This window comes from Cyrtonyx montezumae, unplaced genomic scaffold (assembly GCF_038088225.1).
Source record: "Cyrtonyx montezumae isolate F1298 unplaced genomic scaffold, pur_monq_1.0 scaffold_82, whole genome shotgun sequence".
Classification (NCBI taxonomy): Eukaryota; Metazoa; Chordata; class Aves; order Galliformes; family Odontophoridae; genus Cyrtonyx; species Cyrtonyx montezumae.
The window spans coordinates 309,719-317,871 of record NW_027072092.1 but is presented as its reverse complement, the minus strand read 5'-3'; positions in this window follow the sequence as shown (position 1 = coordinate 317,871).

Here is an 8,153-nt window from a genome sequence, read left to right as displayed (position 1 = left end):
GAGGAGCGGCTGCGAATGGGGGCACTTCCGATGCGAGCTCTGTGCCACCCACCTCCCCGGGAGTGCCGGGGATGAAGACCCCCTCCCCGTCTCGCTGTGGGTCACCCCCGTGGCCGAGCTCCCCACCGCGCTGTGCCCTCATTCCCAATCCCATCACCCCGCGGCCCCCCCCAAGCGGCCTGGCACTGCGGTGGGGGGTGGCGATGGCAGCCCCGGCGGTGGCACGTGTGCCCGACCCCCCCCGGGCCTCCCCAGGGACGGGGGGATCGTGCGGCCAGCAGCTGGCGCGTGCAGCCGTAATGGCCACGGCTGGGCTGGCACGGCGGCCCCGCGCCTGCGGGCACGCGGGCAGGAGCAGCTTGTGCACCGTTTGTCCTTGACGAGTCCCCGCGCGGCACAAAGCGCTGAGACCTGCCTGCTCGTCACACGTGTGACACCGAGACCTCTGCAGGACAGAGCACTCCCCGTGGGGGACACTCCCCCCCTCGCCCCCCCCCCCCCCCATCATCTCCGTGGGTGTCGCTGTCAGTGGTGCTGGGAACGTTCCGTGGGCATCAGCGTTGGCACGGGAGGTGGCACCTATGGGTGTCAGCTCCGGGAAGAGGGGGCACGGCCGTGTCCCCCTCCGTGTGTGGCACCGGGCAGAGCGAGGGTGGCTGTGTGGGGACCCGGGGGAGAGGGGGGGGGGGATGGGAGGAGTGTGTGTGTGTGTGTGGGGGGGGGGGGGGGGGGGGGGGGAGCGTTCACTACAAATGTCTATCGGAGCTTTTTATTAAAGTTGCCAAAATTTGTGTTAGCTAATGGATTCTTAATTCTGTCTAAAATGAGAGAAGGAAAATTATGCTATTCATCTTGTATTGGTTTGAAATCACATCTGACAACTAATCGATCATACTGTGGGACATTAACTCCTTTGGATCGGGGCCCAAGCCGGCTCTCGCAGGCTCCCTCGCTCGGCGCTGGATTAATTTAACTACTTTACTGCTGGTATTTTGGCACGTGGCTCCGAGGGGCTGGTTTCCTCTCCGGTTGGTGCTGGCTGAATTATTTGCCCTTCCCTGCGGGTGCAGCAGCTGGCACGTCTCTCCACAGCATCCCACCCCCCCCCCCCCTCCACACCCCCCCAACCGCGTGTGCTGCCGGTGCCCTTCACCCGACCTTCACCCCACAGCCGGGGCCCCCCCCAGCGCCTCACGGGGCCGTCTCCTCCAGGTGTGAGCATCTGGGGATGCCCTGGGGACAAAGGGGAAGGCCGTGGGGGATGTGATGGTGGTGGTGGCCTTGCTCCCCGCAGAGGCCCGTGCCTCAGTTTCCCCATCGCTCCGTGGGGGAGAGCTCAGGCAACTGCTCGCTGTGGGGTCGCAGTGTGATGAGGTCCCACCCCCCACTGAGGCCCAAAGGAGCTCGGTGAGCAGAGCTTGGTCGAGGTGGGAGATGTCCGCATTGGTGGGTGTTGGCAGGGCGAGGCCGGCTGTGATTGGCCAGCAGCTCAGGTCCCAGCAGGGGATTGGCCTGGAGGCCTACGAGCTCCAGGTGGGGATTTGGCCAAAGAGCTGCCCCACCCCTGGGGGCGGGGAGGGTCCCCCGATGGGTGACAAAGGGACAGAGCCCCCATGTCACAGCAAGCTCTGGTGGCTCACGCTCAAGGGACACGCTGTGCCACACATGCATCCATCTGTCCCCACCTGTCCGACCATCCCTCCCTCCCCCCATCCCTCCATCCTCCCTCCTCTCCCTCCCTCCCTCCCTCCCTCCTCCCTCCCTCCCTCCCTCCCGCTCCCTCCTCTCCTCCATCCTTTGGTCCATCTGCCCCCCCCACCCCTCCCCCATCCCCGCACGCTGTGCCCGTGGGGCTCCAGGGTACATATGTGTGCACAATGCACGCGTGTGCACATGCACAGCACGTCTGTAGGTGTAGGTGCACGTGGGTTTCTGTGTGCACGTGTGCTCCTCTGCACTGCGCGTGTGGACATTCACAGCGTGTACAGTGCGTGTGTGCACACGCGTGTGTGTGTGCACAGCACACCTGTGTGCGTATGTGCGTGTGTGTGCACGTGCATGTCCACACCGTGTGTGCGCGTGCACGGCGTGTAGGAGCGCACCCACACGTGCGCACCCCCCACAGGTGGGCGGGGCCAACGCGAAGGGGCGGGGGCTAAGTCATCGGGGCGTGGCCAACCAGAGAGGGGGCGTGGCCAAGCAGGGCGTCGCCTAGGGAGAGGGGGCGTGGCCAAAACGGGCGCAGGTACAATGGGCGGAGCCGGGGACACCCGCCCCTCCGGGCACCGCCCGTGGGTGCTGTGTCCCACCCCGTGTCCCCACGCTGTGTCCCCACGCTGTGCCCCCCCCGGCAGCAGAGCCCCCCCCCCCCCCCCCACGCAGGCGATGAGCTCTGTGTGCATGGCGCCTTTTTTTTTGGATAGCAGTAGAATGCGGTATGCAAATGAGATGGTTATTACCGCAATGTTCGTCAAGCTGAGCTGAGAAGACATTAATAGCCTGATGAATATGCATGCGAATTTGTTAATTAAGTTAATTATTCTGCTGAAAATGCATTCGTCTTCCAAGGACATTTTCCCAATGATTTTTACAATGCTCCAGTCATTAGTCATGCTGTATTTTATCGGGGAAATGAGTTTGCTTAAGTTGTAAAAAAAAAAAAAAAGAGAAAAGAAAAGAAAAAAAAAAGGAGAAAAGAGAGAAAGAAAAAGGAACAGAGAGAGTGGGGAACAAAGGGGGGGTGGGGGGGGGGCGGTGCTGCAGGTGGGTGCCCCCCCCACTCCTCCCCTCCCCCCCCCTCAGGTCCTCTGATGGCAAACTTTTCTTTTTTTTTCTTTCTTTCTTTCTTTTTTTTTTTTTTTTTTTCTTCCGGTGCCAAATTTTCCAACACATTAATTAATTGTTGTAGCCAATTAACTGTAGTTGTGCAAATGAGTTTAGCACTAATTACCATGCAGTGCCGGTAATCACATAAAAACACTTGCTGAGAGATGGAGGGAAAGGACCCGGGGGGGGGGCGGGAAGGTGGGGGTGGGGGGCGGTGGGGGGGGGGCAGCGGGAGTGGGGGGGTCACCTGTCCCCACCACGGCCCCATCACGGCTCCGTGCTGCAGAGCACCTGGGGTCCCCACGGTGTCACCTGTGCTGTCCCCTGCGTGGGGTATGGGGTTCTGTGGGGTCGGGACTGAGTCGCTGTGTCTGCGTGCAGAGGGGATGAGGCACTGCCATGAGGCTGAGCTGTGCTGAGCTGAGCTGAGCTGTGTGTGCTGAGCTGAGCTGTATTACGCGTGCCATGCCATGCTGAGCCGTGCTGAGCCATGCTGAGCTGTGTGCTGTGCCATGCTAAGCCATGCTGAGCCACGCTGTGCCGTGCCGGGCCATGCTAGTGCCATGCCATGCCACTCTGTGCCATCCCACGCCGTGCTGTGCCATTCCAAGCCCCAGCAGAACAAAGGAGGGGGATATGTGGCACCAAACACACACTGCAGGGAGAGCCCCCAGAGCCATCATCCCCTGCAGACCCCCCCAGCTGTGCCCCCCGTGCCCCCCAGCACACCCCGTTCCAGCACTGCCGGTGCACCAGGCCCACGCTGAGCCCCTGAGCTGCTCCTTTGGCTGCTGCCGATGGTGAGGGGCAGCCGGGCCGCCCACCCCCCCCCCGGGCAGGCAGCACAGCTCGGCTGGCACCCGGCCCGGACGGGCGGATTATCTGTGCCATGGATACGGGGCTCCTGGGGGGACCGCCGCTGCTGCCCGGCTGGGGCTGCGGGTGGCACAGCATGGCACGGCACGGCACGGCGCAGCACAGGGTGGCACAGCACGGCACAGGATGGAGCTGCACGGCACGGCCCCATCTGGAGCACCGTGTCACGCCGCGCAGTGCTGCCCCCCCCCCCCCCCCCCCCCCCCCTCGTCCGCCTCCCCCCCACCCTCTCACCCATCCCTGTCCCCGTCCCGTGGCACCGTCCCCACCCGGAAGGCAGAGAGTTAACGCGAGGGGACTGCGTGCTATAAATTTTGCATCCGAGTGTGGGGAGCTGGGGCGCGGGGTGGGGGGCTGGGAAGGAGCCAGTGGGCTGTCTCTAGGTAACAATAAACACCGCGAGCACGGAGCAGCTGTTACACTTACTCTCTCTGCATCACGAATGCCGAAATAACGCTAATAAACCCACCCTGCGTGCGCATCCACACAGCCCGGGCCGGGGGGAGAGGGAGATGGGCTGTGTGAGGATGGACGGACAGACGGACGGATGGAGGGGTGGGGTGGAAGGATGGAGGGATGATGGACAAAGGGAGGGATGGAGGGATACACAGATGGACAAAAGATGGGTGGGTGGATGGAAGGATGGGGTGGATGGAAGAAGGAAGGAAGGAAGGAAGGAAGGAAGGAAGGAAGGAAGGAAGGAAGGAAGAAGGAAGGAAGGAAGGAAGGAAGGAAGGAAGGAAGGAAGGAGGGAAGGAAGGGAGGGAGGGAGGGAGGGAGGGAGGGAGGGAGGGAGGGAGGGAGGGAGGGAGGGAGGGAGGGAGGGGAGGGAGGATGGATGGATGGATGGATGGATGGATTGGATGGATGGATGGCACAGGGCCGAGAACCCTAAAGCCTCCCCATGTGTGGCCTGGGAACTGGCTGCAGTCATGGGGACACTGCGGCCACGGGGTCCCACAGACTGGCCACCAGGCGCTGCTGTCCCCCAGCAGCAGGCCGCAGGTGCTGGGATGCTGCAACAAAGGCCCCGGTGCCGCGTGCAGCTGGAGGTGTCCAGGGGGCCGGCGCGATGCACACCACATGTCACAGCTCCTCACCACGCGGGGACACGGGAGGGGGCCCACGGCCGAGCCCCCCCCCACCCCCCCATGACACGCAGCAGGGCGGCGGTGGCAGCGCTGCAGTTTGCATTCCAGCGCAGGAGGCAGCTGTGCCGCAACCCCGGCGCGGCCCCCCCAGCGGCACTAAATATTAATGCCTGCCCTACATTGCGCGGCGGCACCTGCCGCGGGCGACCGCCAGCCCCCAACCCCCCCCACCCCCCACCCCCCCCCCCCCCGGCCCTCGCTGGCCGGGCAGCTGCCCCGGCCCCCCCCCAGGGGCTGTGCCAGAAGGTGCGGGGGGGCTGCGGTGTGGTGCCAGCTGTGCCCCTCGCCCGGGTGGGGGAGAAACAAAGCGAGGGGCGGGGGGCAGGTGGGGGGCAGTGGGGCACGGAGAGAGCATCCAGGAGCTCCCCCCACCCAAGGCCTGGGGGTCACCGAAGGGTTTGCCCCCCCCCCAACCCCGCCCTTATGCCACAGCTGAGGCCGTGCAGCTCATTGCAGCGGTGCCAGGCGGCAGTGGGATGGGGGCCACGCTCCCCCCGCCCTGGGCAGCAGCCAAAAGTCCAGAGCCGAAAAGTAGTTGGTGATTGATGGCAGCGTTTTGCCGGGTAAGCGCACCCCGCGGTCCAATCCTCCCACCTTCCCCAATTCCTCCCTGTCCTATTCAGAGGATCATGTTGTCTCATGTTGGTCCCAGAGGCACCATTAATTAAAAATACATCCAATTAAATGGCAGGTGAAAGCGTGCGGGCGCGGGCCCTCCCCCTCGGCTCAGCTGTGCGGCTTCGCGGGAACGGGGGAGGGGGTGTGGGGGGGGGCAGGGCAGGGTGCTGTGGCGTGGCCCCAACGGCCCAAAGCCACCGGCTGCGCCCTGTTAGGGGCAGTGGGGATGGGGTGAGGGCAGGGAGGGGGGAACGGCCCCATAGTGAGAGTGCTCAGCCCCAGCGGTGTGGGGGGACAGCGGGTGGCCCTTCCACGCGGGGGCTCCAAAGACGTGTGGATGCAGAGCACGGGGGATGTGAGGACGGCGGATGGAAGGACACGGGGATGGGGGGGGGCGAAGAGCACGAGGACGGAGGGATGCGGGGTGCGGACCCCCCCGGCTCAGCCCCACCGCTGCCCCCGACGGTTCCCCCTCTCAGTTGCGGTTCCCACTGGGGGGGGGGGGGGGGGGGGGGCAGCGCGGGGTCGGACCCAGCACGGCCCGCACCGCGGGGGGCTGCGGAGGCGGTGGCCGTGGGGACAGCGACATCTGGTGACGGCCACGCGGGACACGCACACCCGTGTCACGCACACAGCGGCTTTGTGCGCGCACACACGCACACGCACACGCGGGTACGCAGCCCTGGCCGTGCCACGGCCCCAGCGCTGGAGATTTACGGCCCGGAGCCATTTGGCACAGCAGCTGCTGCCAGGGAAGTTGGATGCAAATAATAAATTACATGGAAGGAAACGCTGTGGTCACCTTGGGCCGGGCTGGGTGCGCGCAGGAGCCGCGACCTGAACGCCGGGATCCGGGCTGAAATACGGACCGGGATTCCCTGGGGGAAGAGGGGACACTGCGGTGCTCCCTAAGGGGCTTTGCTCTTTGGGTTTGGGGCTAAAGGGGGGGAGGGGTGGGGGGGGGTTATGCTGCCACCGGGTGACGCCCGGGGAGGGGGGTGGATGAGGGTGGAAGGGTGGAGTGCCCCCCCGCGGATGTCCCCGCTTGTGAATCGTGGGGGCACGGGGGAGGGGCGGCAGTGCAGCCCCTCCTGGTGGGGCTGCTTGCACGCTCACTGCCTCCCCCCTCGCCCCCCCAGGCAGAGCACAGCGCTGCCAGGCCGCCCCCGCCCTCCCCCCACCATCTGCACGCGGATGTATTTTAAGACGTGTCAGCGGCGGAGATGCTAAACCGGGTGAGAGGGAGCGGGGCTGGAGGAGGAGGTGGGCGTGGGAGGAGGGCACGGCCACGGCACGCGGACCCCCCCCAACCCCCCGGCCCCAATTCCCCCCAGGGTCAGCGCATCCCTGGGGCTCCGCTCCTCCATCTTCATCCCGAGCCCCCAAAAACAACCACCGAGCCCCAGCACAGCAGTCAAGGCTGGGGGGGGGGGTGCAGAACCCCGGGGTCTCAGTGTACCCCCAGAGCACTGCTGGGGCTGGGGGGCACAAGGAGGGTGGGGGTCTGGCCCCAGAGTGGGGAGAAGGGCCCTCTATGGGGGAGGAATGTGGCCATACACAGCAGTGGGGGATATTTAATTTCCGTTTTTATAAAGCAAAAACGAAGGGGGGGGGGGGAGGGAAGTAAAAAGAATTTTTTTGTTCTTTTTTTTTTTTTAATATATTACAAAATATCTGTACAGAGACAAAGGTACAACCGAACAGAAAAATAAAACCAAATGAAATAAAATGGAGCTCGGGCAGTGCGGGGCCAACTCTGCACTGTGCCTGCTCCCCTTCCCCCCCCCTCGCCCCCCCCAGCCACTGCCTGGGACCCACAGCACCGCTTACATCCATCAACACACGGCACGGCCACCCCCCCCCACCATCCCCCCCCATCAGAAAATCCTTTTGTCTTCTTTGTACAGAGCCCCTTTAAAAAGAAAAAAAAAGAAAAAAAATAGGAGATTGGGGGGGGGGGTTAGGGCCCCTCGTTTTGGGGTGATGTGGGATCCTGTCTGTGCTCAGCACTGCTGCCTGCACTCCCTGTGCCCTCGGTGGGGGGGATAGGGAGGAGTCCCCCAAGAGCTCTGCCCCAGAAGGGCCTGGGGGGTGGGGGGGGGGCAGTGAGCAGCTGGCACAGAAGTGGGGGCTTCCCATCTCACTCTCAAGGCCAGGAGCCCCCACCCCATCTCCCCCCAGGTCCCTGTGGCCCAAATTCAGCCCTCAGCCCCACAGGGTCACAGCTTTAGGGCTCAGCCCCTCCCCCATCAGTGCCCACGGGGAAAGCTGGGTGCCGGGGGGGGGGTCCGCTCCCCCCCGAGGGCTCCGTGCTGACGCACAGCCCCTTCCTCCCACGTGCGAGGCAGAAAAAGCAGAACACCACCCGCCAGCTCCGGGGTGGAAATTAAAACAGCAACAAAAACGAATATAAAATAAAACCCAGAGAGGGGACCGCGTTATTCAGTGCACTCAGCGCTCCCCCCCCCCCCCCTCCTCCTCCTCCCACCCCAAAACCGAAGGAGAAACCAAAGAGAAAAACCCAAATCTCCCAAAGCTGAGAGCTCTGCTGCCCTCCACCGCGGCCCCGCGGACCCCCATCTGCTCAGCACTTCAGAACACTGTCAGCTCACATTAAAAGAACAACTCTATGTTTTCTGTAGGAAAGGCCCTTCTCGGGGAGGAGGAAAGGAGAGGGGGGGG